The sequence below is a fragment of the Myotis daubentonii genome, chromosome 4 (assembly GCF_963259705.1).
Source record: "Myotis daubentonii chromosome 4, mMyoDau2.1, whole genome shotgun sequence".
Lineage (NCBI taxonomy): Eukaryota > Metazoa > Chordata > Mammalia > Chiroptera > Vespertilionidae > Myotis > Myotis daubentonii.
In genome coordinates, this window is record NC_081843.1 from 66,355,304 (window position 1) to 66,373,368 (window position 18,065).

Consider the following 18,065-nt stretch of genomic DNA (forward strand, 5'->3'; position numbering starts at 1 on the left):
AATTTAACAAAAAATGTGAAGGACCTATACACTGAAAACTAGAAAACATTATTAAAAGAAGTTGAAGAAGCCTGGCCAACATGGCTCAGTGGTTGAGCATCGACCTATGAATCTGGAGGTCACGGTTTGATTTCTGTTTCGGGCTCATGCCCAGGTTGTGGCCTCCATACCCAGGTGGGGCATGCAAGAGGCAGCCAATCAATGATTCTCTCTCATAATTGATATGTCTATCTCTCTCTCCCTCTCCCTTCCTCTCTGAAATCAATAAAAATATATTTTTTAAATAATCCAATTAAAAAATGGGCAAAGGACCTAAATAGACACTTCTCCAAAGAGGACATACAGATGACCAAGAAACATATGAAAATAGACCCAAAGTCACTAATCATCTGAGAGATGCAAATCAAAACGACAATGAGGTACCATCTCACTGTCAGAATGGCTATCATCAACAAATCAACGAATGACAAATGTTGGCGAGGATGTGGAGCAGAGGGAACCCTAGTACACTGCTGGTGGAAATGCAGACTGGTGCAACCATTATGCAAAACAGTATGGAGTTTCCTCAAAAAATTAAATATGGAATTGCCATTTGACCCAGTGATACCAAATCAGGAAGAATGTATGCACCCCTATGTTGATAGCAGCACAATTTACAATAGCAAAGATCTGGAAACAGTCCAAGTGCCCATCAGTAGATGAGTGGATAAAAAAGCTGTGGTACATTTATACCATGGAATTCTATGCAGCAGTAAAAAAGAAGAATCTCTTACCCTTTGAGACAGCATGGAGAGAACTGGAGAGTATCATGCTAAGTGAAATAAGTCAGTCAGAGAAACACAAGCATCACATGATCGCACTTATATGTGGAATCTAAGTAACAAAATAAGCTGATGAATGGAATGGACCCAGAGACATGGAAGCATGGAACAGAGTGCAGAATCTCAGAGAGAAGGTAGGGGAGGGTGAGTGGGTGGGAGGTAATCAACCAAAGATCTTGAATGCATAACCCATGGACACAAATAATAGGGTGCTGACGGCCTGGGGCGGGGTAGGGGGTGGGGGGTGGGAATGTGCTGGAGGGAGTCAATGGGGGAAAAAGGGGAAATGTAATATTTTCAACAATAAAGAATTATTTAAAACATATATTAAAAAAAAAGAAGTTGGAAAGATATTCTATGTTCATGGATTGGAATAATCAACATAACTAAAATGGCCATATTACCAAAGCAATATACAGATTTAGTGCATTCCCCATCAAAATGCCCTTTTGATTTATATGTGTGTTTTTAGAAGGAAAATATAACCACTTCAATTTTAATATTACAGGTTAATTCAGCTAATTGGGCTTTTTCCCAAGTATAAATATATTCTTTAGTCTCAATCTCTTGATGATTTAGTTTGAAACCAAATTTTATATGTTTCTTATTTTCTCTGGATTTTTGTTTCAGTAATAGATTTCTTGTGCAACATAGAGTCATACTGGTTCATTTTGAGAGTTTTTTTTCTTGTTTTTCCAGTAAGCAGTGTACTCTGAATTCTGGCTTAAAAGTTTTATTTTGTTGTTGTTTTCCTGACGTTCTCTTTCTAGGGTTTCATTATGAATTATTTACATCTGACCTGAAGTACGTAATTGGCTTCACATCTCAGAGATTTAAATAAAGGCATGGTGTTTTGCAATTCTTTCTTTTTCCTTATCTGTGAACATTCCCAGAGTTTAATTCTTGGCCATTTCTCTTTCTTTTTTGCATGCTTTTCCTGGATCAACTATGACTCATAGTTTTAAATTTCACTTCCATATTGATGGCCCTCCTTTTGACAGAACTTCTCCCATTTATAATTTGGGTAGGTTCCAAAAAGTTGGTTTGAGTTTGTGTGCAAAGTGTCACTTAGAATGAGTAACTGCTAACACCTCTGATGGTACTAGGCAGAGTTGATTAAGTTTTTCTTCTGCTCTGGGTCATAGCTTTGTTTGAGTCATAAGAGAAACTTTTTGTTTACCCCAGCTTTAGAGGTCTGCATCTCAACTGCTTTGGGACTTGCTCCCTTGTTGGATTATTTCCTCAAACTAAATAAATTAAAATTTCAGATCATTTTCTTTCCAAACAAACTATGTGTTTCTCCTTAAAAAAAAAATACCATTAAAGTCACTGGAACTGAGTCTCTGAAATGCTTATATCCTCCCATTAATTTTATATCCTACATTCATTTTTATCAAATCCTGTTTATTCTTCCTCTAAATCTTCTCTGAGACCTGTACATTTCTTGCCATTATGAATAAACTAGTTTCAGTACTCATCTTCCATGTGCATTGAAGACTATATAGCAGAACCCCCTGCTTTCAGCCTTCCAGAGCTCCTGTGTCATCTCGTCCTACCACTGCACTCATCTTCTTACAGGGCTGGTTTTACACAGTGGTCCTTGGCTCAGTAACCTATGTTGATCAACAATTTCTTATATAATATTCAGCCTCCTTTTAAATGATATCAAATTGCACAATAATCTGGTTTCACACTAATAGCTGAAAATTTATTTTTTATCTTTCCAAGGTGAATTCTGCACGTATCTCATCAAATTAAGACATTTTCTCACAGATGTAGCCTGCACACTCTACTCAAGCTTTCACTCTTGGTACTGGCCCTGGATTGCCTTTTCTTATTACCTCATATAAATATCATTGATATTTTAAGATCCAAGTTAAGTCTCCCTGCTTCTTGAAATCTTTTGACATCTTTAGTTTTTAATGAACCATTGAATTAAAAATATTTTTATTATAAAAAATATTGTAAACTCAAAATAATGGATTTCAAAAGCCACAAAAGCTTCCAAAAGAATACACCCCAATCTCATCTAGTGTTGTCATGTTTACTTTCATTTTCATCATTATTTTGATGAGCCTCCTTGGGAGCTTCAAAAATGTCTTCTCATCCAGTTTTAGTCTCATACCAGAATTGCATATAGAATCTTAATTCCCTGGATGGCCATAATCTCAGACAACTACTACAATTTGGAATATTTCCTCCAATCTTTAAAAATGCATTTTAAGTGTATAATATTTTTATATTATAATGTTAGGTGAAACTTTAAACAAAACTTTTACTGGCTCTATGTCATTTAACCTACATTTGCCTCACATTCCACATAATTATATAGACTTGATTTTAAATGTTTGTTATTTCTTGTTGTAAATGCTACTGAAAGAACATTTTTAGATATACGTATTCATCCAATTTCAGATAATTTATTTAGGTTAATCAAGACATTGAATTATTGGGTTAAGAGTATGACATTTTTTATAGCTAATAAAGTCATATTGTCAAATTGCTTTCAAAGGAGGTCTTATTATTTCAAAATGCCAAATCAAGAGAGCCTGTATTTATTGTAGCAAAATAGTGACTTAACAATGTTTATTTTTCTAATGAGATTTTAAATGGTTACAAGTGGTATAACTTTAGAAAGGTTATTTAATCTCTTTAGTCCCCAGGATCCTCTGTAAAATGTAGATAATAATAATGTCTACCTCACAGGTTTGTTAGGGTTTAATGTACATAAAAATTTTCTTCGCATATTACCCAACACAAAATACATAGTCAACAAGTTGTAGTTAGTAGGACTATAATTGCCTAGATGTTGCACAAATTATATTGTATTTCAAGTATATGCTTTTACTTTTAGACTTCATACATATGCCAGCAAAATAGAATTTCCCAAATGGATTCTTTAACTTAATGCTAAGAATTTTCACATATTAAAACAATTTTAGCCTGGCCGGCAATGATCACTAGTTGATCTATGAACTAGGAGGTCACAGTTCGATTCCTGATCAGGGCATAATGCCTGGGTTGTGGGACTTGATTCCTGGTCTGGGGTGAGCATGAAGCAGCCAGTCAATGATTCATCATTGATGATTCTCTCTCTCTCTCCCCCGCTCCCTCCCTCTCTGAAATGAATAAAAATATATTTAAAAAACACAACAAAACAATTTTAAATACTGGTAGCCCAAACAGTAAAATGGAGATTTCTTTAAATTATTATAGGTTTCATCACTGTATTGCCCAGGTCACGTTTCTTTTTTCCCTTAAAGTTTCCCAACCTCTAACACTGTCAGTCCATGGAAGATGATAGGGAAGTACATCCAAGTTTTGTGGAGTCTAAAGCTCATAAACTTTTAGGAGAATTTTAAAGGAAAAATAATATAAAATTATGAATTTAAAAATTGTGAGTATCCCTGCCAGTTCCTTACAAGGATGTGTGAGGAGCCCAAAGTTATATTAGCATCATGGAAAATCAACTACTGCCTCTTTGCATGCCCCACCTCACTTTGCAATGTACCTTTAACACAATAGGTGCACAGGACACATTTGTTGACTGGAATGGGAATTGAGACTTGAATAAGAATTATAGAATGTTTCAATATTACATATAGATCAAAGTGTTAGCTGCTTTCATAGTAATCCCTTCATAGCAGTGATTTAGAAATATATAGCTGACAGCATCCTATCTAATAAAAGAGAAACATGCAAATTGACTGTACCTCTGCTACACCCACAAGTCACGCCCACCAGCGAATAAGAGCAACTATGCAAATTAACCCAACCAAGATGGCAGCTGGCGGCCACAGAGCTGGAGCAAGCAGGAGGCTTGGGTTGCCTTGGCGATGGAGGAAGTCAAGCCTCCCGCCGGCCTTGGCCGGCCATCGCCTCTGCTCAAGGCTACAAAGTTTCAATTATAGAAGACAAATAAATCTCAGATACCTGCTTCCAGCCGGCCTAGCCTCCGCTCACAGAGGTGCTGAAAAAAAAGAAAAAAAAAAGGAGAGGCTGGGAGCTTGGGTCGCTGGGGGCTTGGCCAGTCTGAAAACAGCCATCAGCCCCTCACCCTGGCTGGCGACACCCCCATGGGGTGAGGGTCCCCACTGGAGGGCTTGACCAGCCTGCAAACAGCCATCAGCCCCTCAACCAGGCTGGCCAGGCACCCCAGTGGGACCCCTCACCCTGAAGGGGCTGTGGCCAGCCTGAAAACGGCCCTCAGCTCCTCACCCAGGCTGGCCAGGCATCCCAGTGGGACCCCCACCCTGATCCGGGACACCCTTCAGGGCAAACCAGCTGTCCCCTACCTGTGCACCAGGCCTCTATCCTATATAATAAAAGGGTAATATGCAAATAGACCCTAACAGCAGAATTACTGGGAATGACTGGTCACTTTGACACACACTGACCACCAGGGGGCAGACGCTCAATGCAGGAGCTGCCCCCTGGTGGTCAGTGCGCTCCCACAGCGGGAGCTCTGCTCAGCCACAATCCAGGTTGCCAGCACAGTGGTGGTGGCGGGAGCCTCTCCCGCCTCCTCAGCAGTGCTAAGGATGTCCAACTGCCATTTAGGCCTGCTCCCCGCTGGCAAGTGGACATCACCCAAAGACTCCAGGGCTGCCAGAGGAGTGTCTGACTGCTAGCTTAGGCCTGATTCCCCAGGGGGTGGGCCTAAACCAGCAGGTGGACATCCCCGGAGGGGTCCCAGACTGCAAGAAAGAGGGCACAGGCTGGGCTGAGGGATCACCCTCCCCCCGAGTGCACAAATTTTTGTGCACCGGGCCTCTACTGTTAAATATAAAGGACAAAATCCACCCCTGATTTTTCTTCTGATATCCATTACAACCCTTTGATGAAGAGACTACAAAAAGAATACACCCAGCTCCAACAAAACTTACTTGAGTCCTGCCAGCCTCACAGTGGAGTTATTTACTCACTAAGTTATCTTTTTATGTTCTTACTCTCTAATATTATTCTATTAAAAAATGGAGAAGTTAACTGTTAGTTTGAAAATGGATTTTAATCATGACCTAGGGCGTTTCAATGGTTAAAGAAAAGAAACTTGGTCTCTTTAATAAGGGACCACTTTTCAAACTCTTTTGCCAATTTTGGACAACTGATGACTAAGAGTCTATGAGATCATTCCTAGCCAGTTTAAGCCCTGTCACTAGAAATTAAAAATAAAAATAAATCATTCCCTTGTGTTATTAAATCCAGAGAGGTGAAGTGCTGTTTAAGTTTTGATTGCCAAAGAACAACAACAGAAAAAGGGAGGTGAATCGTACTTCCTGGTGCATACTAACCATGACTATTGTAAAGATCAGGCTACTTTAAAATAAGGAGGCCTGAAGAGACATATGAAAACATGCTCAAAGTCACTAATCATCCAAGAGATGAAAATCAAAATGACAATGAGATATCGTCTCACACCTGTCAGAATGGCTATCATCAACAAATCAACAAATGACAAGTGCTGGCGAGGATGCGTAGAAAAAGGAACCCTCATGCACTGCTGGTGAGAATGCAGACTGGTGCAGTCACTGTGGAGAACAGTATAAAGTTTCCTCAAAAAACTAAAAATGGAACTCCCATTTGACCCAGTACCCACTTCTAGGAATATATCCCAAGAAGCTAGAAACACCAATCAGAAAGGATATATGCACCCTTATGTTCATAGCAGCACAATAGCTAAGATTTGGAAACAGCTTAAGTGCCCATCAGCAGATGAGTGGATTAAAAAACAGTGGCACATCTACACAATGGAATACTACACTGCTGTAAAAAGAAAGCAACTCCTACTAATTGCAACAGCATGGATGGAGCTGGAGAGCATTATTCTAAGCAAAATAAGTCTGTCAGAGAAAGATAAACATCACATGATCTCACGCATTTGTGGAATATAATGAACAGCATAAACTGATGAACAAAAACAGATCCAGAGACAGAGAAGCATGAATCAGACCGTCAAACCTCAGAGGCAAGGCAGGGGAGTGTGGGGGGAAGGGGGAGAGATCAACCAAAGGACTTGTATGCATGCATATAAGCATAACCAATGGACACAGACACTCGGGGGATGAGGGGGGATAGGGGGATAAGGACACATATGTAATACCTTAATCAATAAAGAAAAAAAAAACATTTAAGGGAGAAATAATACCAATCATACATAAACTGTTTCAGGAAAGTGTGGAGAAGGGAATACTTCCCAATTTCTTTTATGAAGCTATCCTTATCTATATATATAAAAGCCTAAGCGACCATTAAACAGATGACTGGCCGGTAGCTATGACATGCACTGACTACCAGGGGGCAGACACTCAATGCAGGAGCTGCCCCCTGGTGGTCAGTGTGTTCCCACAGCCAACCTCCCATGACCGGCCAACCTCCTGTAGTCCCTCCTTCTGGCCGGCTGGCTCCGATTGGGACTGGGCTTGGGACTGGGCGGACTGCGTCGATCAGCCCCTATCGCCGGCCAGGCCAAGAGACCCTTCCCATGCATGAATTTGTGCACCGGGCCTCTAGTCCTGCTATAAAGACCAAAGACTTTATAAGAAAGAAAATATTAGAAACTAATATCTTTCATGAGCATAGATGTAAAACGTCCCTTAAAAAATTCATCAAATAAAATCCAAGAATGCAAATAAATAAATAAATAAATAAATAAAATGAGGAGGCCTGTCTCTGCATCAGGCTGCTGCTACTTTCTCACCATGAAAGTTTCTTACTTCCCTGCTACCGTCATCATGGCTTTAATTATTGCCCTTTAAGAAAGCCCACTTCTTGTTTATTTCTTAACAGAAAGCTGGCACTTTCTAGGTGAGGGTATGAATCTGCATCTCTCACAGCTACTGAACCTCTTTTTCACCTGAACACCTTGTTGAGAACTATTTAGAAACCTGGCTTCATACTTACTTTCCAATAAAGAACAAAATGCTCCCGGCACGATAATTCTACTTAGGAATGGATAGATTCTCACATACTTAAATTCTGAAAGGTACATGAGATGGTCTGCTCTAAGTGGCAGGTTGCCATGGTTACATTCTTCTGTGGCTCAGATGGGGATAGGGGCCAATTATCAAGTTTTGTTTGGTTGGTTTTAAGTAGTTTGTTACCTGGATACTCAACAAATAAGAAAACTGGGGGGTGGGGGTGGGGGGGGGGAAGACTTGTTTTCCTCTTCCCTAGAAAGGAAACAGTCATTGTAAAAAAAAAAAAAAAAAGCCCCTCAAATTCCCAACAACATAGTAAATTATTTAGTTCAGATAGTTTCTAAACTGTTGACTTTACTTAGAGACTAGGTCAAGGCCTGTGAACCAAGATAGCTTTAATGCTATGAATTGGAATTTTTGTTAACTCTGTTGATTCTATAATACCAGCTTTAAGTAATTCTCCTCCTTTCCAAATTTGTCTGGTGCTTTTCAGATTTGTATGCGTGTATATTTGAATAGTTACTCCTTTTGTCAGTTTTGCTGCTTGGCCTTCCCCCCTCCCTCCCGCGGTGGAACTGGGGTTGTTAATTAATAATATTCCAGAGGCAATTTCTGGAGTGACTATTGGAAAACTCTTCTTAATTAACAAAATGATAAATTTCCCACTGCAGCAGTGCTGCAGTGAAGTTCATCTCTGTCATTCAAAATCCGTGATTCTGAAACATCCTCCGACATTTGTGTGAGGATGTTGGGCACTTAAATTCTGGATCTTTTATCAAAGGTTCCACAGGAAGCCAGAGAAGGAGAAATGAAGAGTGAAAAGGAGCAAGAAGAACTGGACGAAATTAAAATGCTATTCTGTCATCGTAATAGTTCACATGGGCACTGTCAGGAGAGCATTTTAATTTTGTCAAGTGTGTCTGCTACTCATTTATTCTATCTCTGCTTGTTATCGAAGTTTCAGATTAAATGTAAAGATATGAATGTATTGCCATAATAAATTTATAAGTGGATATTTAAAGAGCAAAGATTTGAATGACACAAATGAACCTCAGTGTAGCAGTAAAGTGGGTAGGATATGCAGAAAGATGCCACAGAAGTCAGAAATGACTGCTGGAATTGCCTTAATTAAAAAAAAAGATAGAAAGAAAGTAAGAAAAACTTGAGCTGCATGAGCCACCATAGAAGGTATCTTATATGAAATTAGGCTTACTTTACATTATTTATGCCACATTAAAATAATCTAATAAAAGCTTTCGAAAATCTGATTAAACTGTATTATTCAAATGTATGGCAAATACTTAGACAATGGAACGCTAAGCTGTTAAATTTGGGGATAGAAGATAAGATTCCAGACAAAGTTAAAGCAGCATGTTATTAAAAATATGGATTAATTTGTAAGATAGCTTTAGAATAGAATTCATTTTTTGAAATTTTGTTTTGTTAAATGAATAGTAATCCCAATGCAATAAACTGTAGAGATAACACTTGCTAAGGATGCCCTATTTTACTCCCATTACGGGCCCGGTATTTGTTTAGATGTCATATCAAAACCATATAACCTGAGACAGTCTTCTGGGGTTCGCATAACACTGATATTCATAAAAAAAAAGAAAGTGATGCAAAGCGGCACCCAGCTACCGTTACATGACGTTTGGTTAGGACTCAGAGCACAAGGCTGGGAGGAAGCAATAGGGAGTTAGAATAAGGACACAGGATAAATTGACATGATCCTGAACAGACCTGGCTTTTGTAATGACAATCAAACAGCAGATAACCCTGAAGGCATCTGAAAAAGAAGAATAAGGTGGTCATACTAGCAGAAATGAAAGGAGATGAGTAAGCTTTTCTGAAATGTCTGAACTGCTATTGAAAAGCATGTCCTTCAATTGTGACCAACACTTCTTTTTTCTTCTTGTGCCTGCTGCCTTCCGGCTAATATAAGGATTCACTTTTGCTTATCTGCTTTAACCCAGGAGAACCCCAGTGAGGATAAAGTTATAAGGATTGTTAGGAAGAGGGAAAGAAAAATGCATACAAAAATGGCAATGGAAATTTCAGAAGAATAACATGAGAAGGACTTTATTTAGGCTGGTTTTCTCATTTTATCCAAATATTACTTCCAAAATAATATCTGACTTGGGCTTAAATGGTGAAGGAGAAAATGAAAAAGTTTCTTACTTAGCCTTAGTTCCTGTGTTTGTTTTCAGTTCATTGTAGATAGTAAATTTTAGGAGGAGTTTAGTTGTTAACTTAATGCTTAACAAAAAAGTTATAGAATAAAAGTCATCATTTAGTAGACCCATTCAGTAAGTTGGAGTTAGGGGACAATGTTAGGAAAGAGATTTATTATAGTTGGTGAACTGGTCCCGCCATCTGCCATCTGCAAACTATAAACACAGGAAAGCTGTTGATGTGGTTCCAATCATAATCCAAAGCCCCGAGAACCAGAACTGATGGTATAAGTCCCAGTCTAAGGGCAGGAGACCCATGTCCAAGATCAGTAGTTAGGATGAGAGATCGAATTCTCCCATCTTTTCCTTTTTCTTCTCTTGAGGCCCTCCATGATCCACAACCACCTTGGGCAGGGAAATCTGCCTTGCTAAGTTTAGCAGATTCAAATGTTAATTCCGTCCAGAAATAGCCCGATGGAAACATTTAGAAATAACTTAACCACATATCTGGGCATCCCTTTGTTCAGTTAAGTTGACACATAAAATTAATAATCACAGTCATGTACTCCTTTTTAGTTTTATTGCATTCTTTCTATTTCGTCTAACTCAAAATGCAACCTCCAATTCTTAAATCCCATAAAGCCCATGTGAACTCCTCTCTAAGTACTTCTCTGAGCTCATCTCCTACTAATTTTCCTCTTGCTCATTCTGTGCCTGATGTATGAACTTCTCCTTTGTTCTTTGAAAATATAGGAGCTCCATCTCAGGGCCTTTCACTTACTGTTCTGTGTGTGGGAAAATTCATATATACCAGATATCAGCATTGCTAATTTTTACTTAGGTCTTTGCTCAAATATTCTCTTGTCATATACACACTTTCTTTTCCTCTTTCGGTAAAATGGTAATCCTTTCCCCAACATCTCAACTCTCTGTTCCCTTTATCCTTCTTTGTTATTTCTCCATAGTACCACCCATTTGAATATGTTTTACTTGTATACATATTTCTATTTCCAGTCTCTTTCTACTGGAATATAAACTACATGAGAGTAGAGAGTTTGTTTTATTGAATGCTATATTCCCAGTAGTATTGTTCTGTCACAGACATATATGAATTCAATATGTATACATATATTTGTGAGATGAATGAATGATAATGTGGTATGCTATATGGAGGGGGTGTAAAATGTTATTGTATTTTTAAAAAATATATTTTATTGATTTTTTACAGAGAGAAAGAGAGAGTTAGAAACATTGATGAGAGAGAAACATCCATCAGCTACCTCCTGCACACCTCCTACTGGGGATGTGCCCGCACCAAGGTACATGCCCTTGATCAGAATCGAACCTGGGACCTTTCAGTCCGCAGGCTGACGCTCTCTATCCACTGAGCCAAACCCATTAGGGCTGTTATTGTATTTTTAATTTAAATTTTCCTGAGTGAACTGGGTGAGATTGGATATATGTTCCTATATTTATTGGGTATTGGGCTTTCCCCATCTATGAATATTCATATTTTTTGCTCATTTTTCTATTGGGTAATTGCAGTTGTCTTATTTTTGTATTTTTTTTTTATTCTGGATACTTTCTCCTTATCTGTTATGCACTATATAATTATCTTTACAAGGTTATATCTTGAAATTAAATGAATGTGTCTTTTAGCTAAGTTATGGAATCTGTTGTCATAGCAAAGGTTTAAACTATAATATAGTCATTTATTTTCCCATTAGGTTTATTATTTAAGACATAGTCTTTTTACTATGCAGAATAATATCTAAAAAATTTTTCTAAAAGTTTTAAAATTTATCTTTTATATAATAGTTTCTTAAGCTGTCTAGAATTGATTTAGTAAGTGATATGGAGAGGAATCTAATTTTCTTATTTGTTGTTCTTATCTATAGACAAACAAGAAATTGTTTTCCATAAAATTTCCAAGAAATTGTTTATAGTAATAGCACTTCCTATTAAATAATCTGCTCTTTACTCACCAAAGTCAAATATTTAGCTGTATGTCAAATTGCCATTTTTGGTAGGTACGTTTCTGGGCTCTTCATTGTGTTCCATTGTCCAATCAGCCCTGCCTCCTCTTATCTTTCTTTTTTGTCTCTTTACTCTTAGATATAAATTTTTGTGTCTATTTGTCAAGTTTCATGAATAGTTGTGTGGCGTAATACATACTTCTGACACTTCATGAAATGAGTTGGGTAGCTTTTTCTCTTTTCAAGTCTCTTGAACAGATTTCATAACATGGGAATTATCTGCTTATTGAAGGCTTATAGAATCATTTCTAAAATTTTCTCTATTAAATATTTTTTTCACAGGAACTGGTTTTGGATTGATGATTTATATTTTTGTATATTGATGACCCCTTCAATTTTCCTTTTATTCCTTAGTCATTTTTGATAATGTATATTTTTCTAGAAAAGTGGTTCTTTAAATTTTGTAAAATAGTCATTAACATTTTAATACTATTATTATATTAAAAAATATCTACTCTTCCAGTCATTGTACTTATCTTTTAAAAAAATACTTCTACTTTTCATTTGTTCTCTCTCTTCTCTGGCTTTCTCAATCAGTCTTCTGAGTGTTTTTATACTAGTATTTTTAATGTACCAACTTTCATTTATAACTTTTTATAAATATATATATATATATATATATATATATATATATATATATATATATATTATCGATTTCAGAGAGGAAGGGAGAGGGAGAGAGAGATAAAAAACATCAGTGAGCAGAGAGAATCATTGATTGGCTGCCTCTTGCACATCCCACACCAGGATTGAGCCTGAAACCCAGGCATGTGCCCTGACTGGGAATCAAACCATGACCTCCTGGTTCATAGGTCGATGCTCAACCTTTGAGCCACACTGGCTGGGCTCATTTATAACTTGTATAACTTTTCCTATTTAATTAACTTTAATTTTTGCTTATTTTTTTTTATTCTGCTCTTTTGCTGGTTTTCTGAGTTTATACCAGTTATTTTGGGTCATTTTTATTTTTTTAACAAATATATTTTGGATTATAAACTTCTTAGTATTATGTTAGATGCATTTCACAATATTTAAAAAATGAAATTCTTTCACTACCATTCAATTCTAAATATTTCATAATTTCTCCTTTACTCTTTAACCAATACATTACTTAATGGTTTGATCTTTGTTAAATGTTTTATTTAGAGATTTATTCTTTAACCTAAAAGCTATTTAAAATGTACTTTTATTTTCCAAATATACACTATTGTATTTTTATTATTTGTTTCTTGCTTAATATGGTCAGAGAACATGATCTGTGGGATAGTGATATTTTTTATATTTGTTGAGATTTCTTTGTGACCTAACACCAAGGCAATGTATGTAAAGTTTCTATATCTGCTTAAAAATAATTTATTTTTTTATATTTTCAGAAGTATAGTGTTATAAATGTATCTGATAAGAGAGGTATTTAAAATTTTTTTTAAATTTATATATCTTTTTAATTTTTTGGTCTGTTTTGTTATTTTAAGAAAGAGTAATGCTAAAATATCTCATCTTGATTGAGACTTCATTAGTATTTTTCTTGTAATTAATTTATCTACTTAAAGTTGTCTTTTAGGTATATGTAAGGTCAATTATAATATCCTACTGGTGAATTGTTTTAATATTATGTAGGTTCCTTTTTTATCTTCACTAATGCTATTTGCACTCAATTTTATTTTATCTGCTGTTGATCTAGCTTTGTTTTGTTTAATATTTACTATGAATTAACTGTATACCCTCTCTCTGAGAAATTGCCACATTATCACATTTATCTAGCCACTGGCTGGGGTCCTAATTCAAACTAAGATATTACTCAATACCAGAATATTGCCAACTACAAGATTTCAAATATTGCCTTTTCCTGATTTCATGATTCCATGAGGTTTGTGAATTTTGGATTGTTTCATTCAGGGTCAAGTTTAATATTTAGATTTTTCCTAGGTTGGTCATAGATTCTTCTTATGGCTCACAGTGTCACAGTGAAGGATCCTGGATGGCTTGTAGTTGAGTCAGCTAGGGTAAGATACAAGACTTTTAAACATTCTGTACCAATATCCACTTTCTCTCATTTGTAAAAGGTTCCCAAGGAACTGACAGATAATGTGTAAGAGAACCTGCAGACTGATGACATGAGACATTCAGGTAAAGTTTCCCTGAATAATGTGGAAATGAGGGAAATAAGATTGTCCCTAGGCCTAGAGAGTGAAGTTAAACTAAAATTTTTGCATACCTGCATTAATGCTGGGAAATGTTACATTGCTTCAAAGATGCACCATAGCAAACTGTACCCTGAATAAAGGTATTAAAGACAGAAGTTGTCCATCTGTAAGTGGAATAGTCAGCCTTGAAATCTAGAGAAAGGAAAGTCACAGAGATAAACTTGTTGATGTATCCATGCAGCTTTCCCAAGGGAGGAAACCCTCCTTAGCTAAAATGCTTTTGAGCTGTGTGGTCCCATTTACTAAACCATGATTTCTGAGGAAAAGACTACAGCAGGTTGTAGCCACTAGCCTGTAAGTATCCCAGCCTCATAAAAACATCATCTCCATTACCTACAAATGGAGACACAAGATTTTCTTATCCTGATGCCATTAAACATTGATTTAACTAACTGAATCCACTTATTCTAATTTCATGTTCATTGAGCAAGTTCTTGTTCATTATTTGGTCTCCCATATTGGTCTGGATTTAGAGAAAATTTGGCTGGTCATCTGGATATAAGTATTCTGATTGCTGAAGTAAAAGTATTTCACACTGTAAATTTATAACTTAAAGTGTTCTGATTATGATTTTGCTTCCCATGTGTCCTTTTTAAAAAGTGATACTGCAAATAGTTTTAAAAAAAGCAAAGGCTTTTATTTGGAATATATAGACTCATTTCTAAATCACTTTTATGGTTTTCCATTTTACTATACCTTAATAAACAAATCATTAATTTAAGTTGTTTGCTGTGTTTTGCTATACAAACAATACCTAAGTATCTCTTTACATACCTTGTGAATTATAAATAAATTAAAAAGTTGCATGTAATGCTTCTTATTTTCAAGAAAGAATACATCTATCACATATATGTGAGTATTCTGGTACATGCCTAGGTATATTGCATTGGGTTATACATTACACTGTCTATCTATCTATATTTATATCTGTGTGATGTTGTATTGATGGAGCTTATATAGCAGTCTTATGACTGATTCACTGAGGGAGTTAACATGAGCCTGCCTTGGAGAGATGAAATTTTTTACAGGCCCCGAAAAAGTTAAGCATTTGAGTCTGCAAGTATAAGGAGCAGGGCCTTGATTAAGGAAAACTCTCAAAGATGATGTATGTGACCCTGGGGCTTCCTGTGAGAACTTTCCCAAGTGACATTCTGACATCACAATATATTTTAAAATGTGTATTGTATATTTTATCATTTGCTTAAGTAGGTTACAGAAAAAAATGGTAAAACCACCCAATTTTTCCCACCTTAGTTTATCGCCCAGTGCTCTGATTCCAGCACAGCTTTCTGATTTTCTGCTTAATCCAGAGCTAAAAGAACTGGTCACATGATTCCCTCATTTACTATGCTCCCCTGCTTTATGTCTTATTCACATAGACTTTGGTGCACAAAGACTGTGGTTGAATTTACTGCCTTCCACTTTTCTGAAGATTATAGTTCTGCCTAGTAACAATCAACACAACCATCTATACTAATAAAAGGGTAATATGCAAATTGGTCATGATGCCCTGACAGTCACAACTGGATATGCAAATTGACCATCACTCCAACACACAAGATGGCCACCCCCATGTGGTCAAATATGGCCTGCAGGGGAGGGCAGTTGGGGGCAACCAGGCCTGCAGGGGAGGGCAGTTGGGGGCGACCAGGCCTATAGGGGAGGGCACTTAGGGGTGACTGGGCCTGCAGGGAGGGCTGTTGGGGGCACCAAGGCCTACAGGGAAAGGCCATTGGGGGAGACCAGGCCATTGGGGAGGGCAGTTGGGGGGTGATCAAGCCAGCAGGGGAGGGCCATTGGAGGCGACCAGGCTGGCAGGGGAGGGCAGTTGGGGGTGATCGGGCCAGCAGTGGAACAGGTAGGCATTGGTCAGACTGGCAGGGGAGTGATTAGGGGGTGATCAAGCTGGCAGGCAGAAGCGGTTAGGGGCAATCAGACAGGCAGGCAGGCGAACAGTTGGGAGCCAGCAGTTCTAGATTGTGAGAGGGATGTCCGATTGCCCGTTTAGGCCTGATCCCACAAGTGGCAGTCAGACATCCCCTGAGAGGTCCCAGATTGGAGAGGGTGCAGGCTGGGCTGAGGGACACCCCACCCCCACCCCAGTGCACGAATTTTGCGCACCGGGCCTCTAGTTTTCATATAATGTGCATTTGCAATGCCAAAGTCAATTGGTCCAAAGTTAGATATCCTACCCAAGCTAGGCAATCAGTTTTTAACTGAGAATAAGAACTTACACATATACTAGTGGCCCAGTACATGAAATTCGTGCACATTAAAAGGGAATTAATCAGAGGAAATATTTTAATATTCCTATTTGCTCTTTTTCTATAATAGAAGTGTCAGAGGTGAAAGAAAATTAGTAAAATGTATATGAAAATCTTCCTCCTGTCAGAGTCTGGAGCAAGTCGCGGGACCCAGAACCAAATCCACACCCACCCACGTGCACCTCGAAATCACATGAGATCCAGATGTGGCCAGCCCCACCCCCATCAAGCCCCGCCACGTAGCGGGGGACGGCCACAGCCTCAGGTCCCCCAGCCTGGCACCAGGCAGGGTGCGTAGCCTCAGGTCTCTGGCCTGGTGCTGGGCGGAGGGCGTGGCCTGAGGTCCACAGGCCTGGTGCTGGGGCGGGGGGCATGGCCTGAGGTCCCCCATCAAGCCCCACTGGGCGGGGTCATGGACTGACATCCCCCGTCAAGCCTCACCGGGCAGGGGGTGCAGCCTCAGGTCCCCCGCCACAGCCTGGTGCCATGCAGCCTCAGGTCCCTGCTGATTGCTTGTACAGCTCATTACAGGTACCCTGCCTCCACTGTGGGCGCAGTCATATTGTGTTATGGGAACCCTGCCTCCACTGTGAGCGCAGCCATCTTGTGACGACGTGACGGAGAGAGGGTCAATTTGTATGTTACCTCTTTATTATATAGGGTGTACATTCTACATAAGTTTTCTAAATTATTTTAATTCCAAAGAACGTAGAAGCAGGTAGTTGGTTTAGACAGATATTTTGACAAGAATAAATGTATGAATAAAAAGAGATGTGAGAGTTGAGGAGAGAATACTTCCCAAATTTTGATCCCTTAGTTCTTGGTTTCATCGTGTTTCTTCCTGAAGCTCAGCTGCATCTCTGTTCTTGAGTTTCTTTATCCTCATACTAAATTTTGCCTTCTTTTCATAAAGCTACCTTAAAAGGGTTTCTGTTAGGACTATATGAGGAATCACATATTCCATTCTATCCTCTTTCTACGACTTTGTCTTGAATACAAAGCTATGACCCTGAGTCAGAATTTTCTCCAAAGTCTTCCAACCCACATACCAAATTCAAAGTGGTTTATCAGATGTAAAATTACTTCTACTATTTGTGAAGTTATTTCATGAAATGAAAGCTTGCTCATTTTCACTGAAAATTAATTCCCATGTAAAATATTCTGATGTATTTTATACTCATGGATTTTTTAAAGTAAAAACTGCACAATTATTAAATAACTGGGAACATTACATATTTATCTCTATATCTAATAAGTATGCACAGGCATAGACACATATGCACACGCACACGCACATACACTTATTTTTTCTCCTAGGCTAGAATTTCAAACAATTTTGTGTGAATTTTAATGTTCATAGCGAAAACTGAAGCTTTTTTCCACTTAAGCAGTTGCTCTATTACTTTTTAAAATTTCCCAGTAGAATTTCAGAGAATAAAAAGGATTCTTTTATAGAAGAAAAATCTCTCCTTTTATTTTTGTCTGTACTATAAATGTCCATTTAGTTCCAGTGTATACTCCAGTTTAAAATATGTTTGCACGAGTTTGTATATGTGTATGAGGAAAAACACACTATGAGTAAAACCCCTAGTCATACAGGCCAATATTCTGTTTCTGACAATGAGTCCAAATGAGTTTGGCAAGAAGAC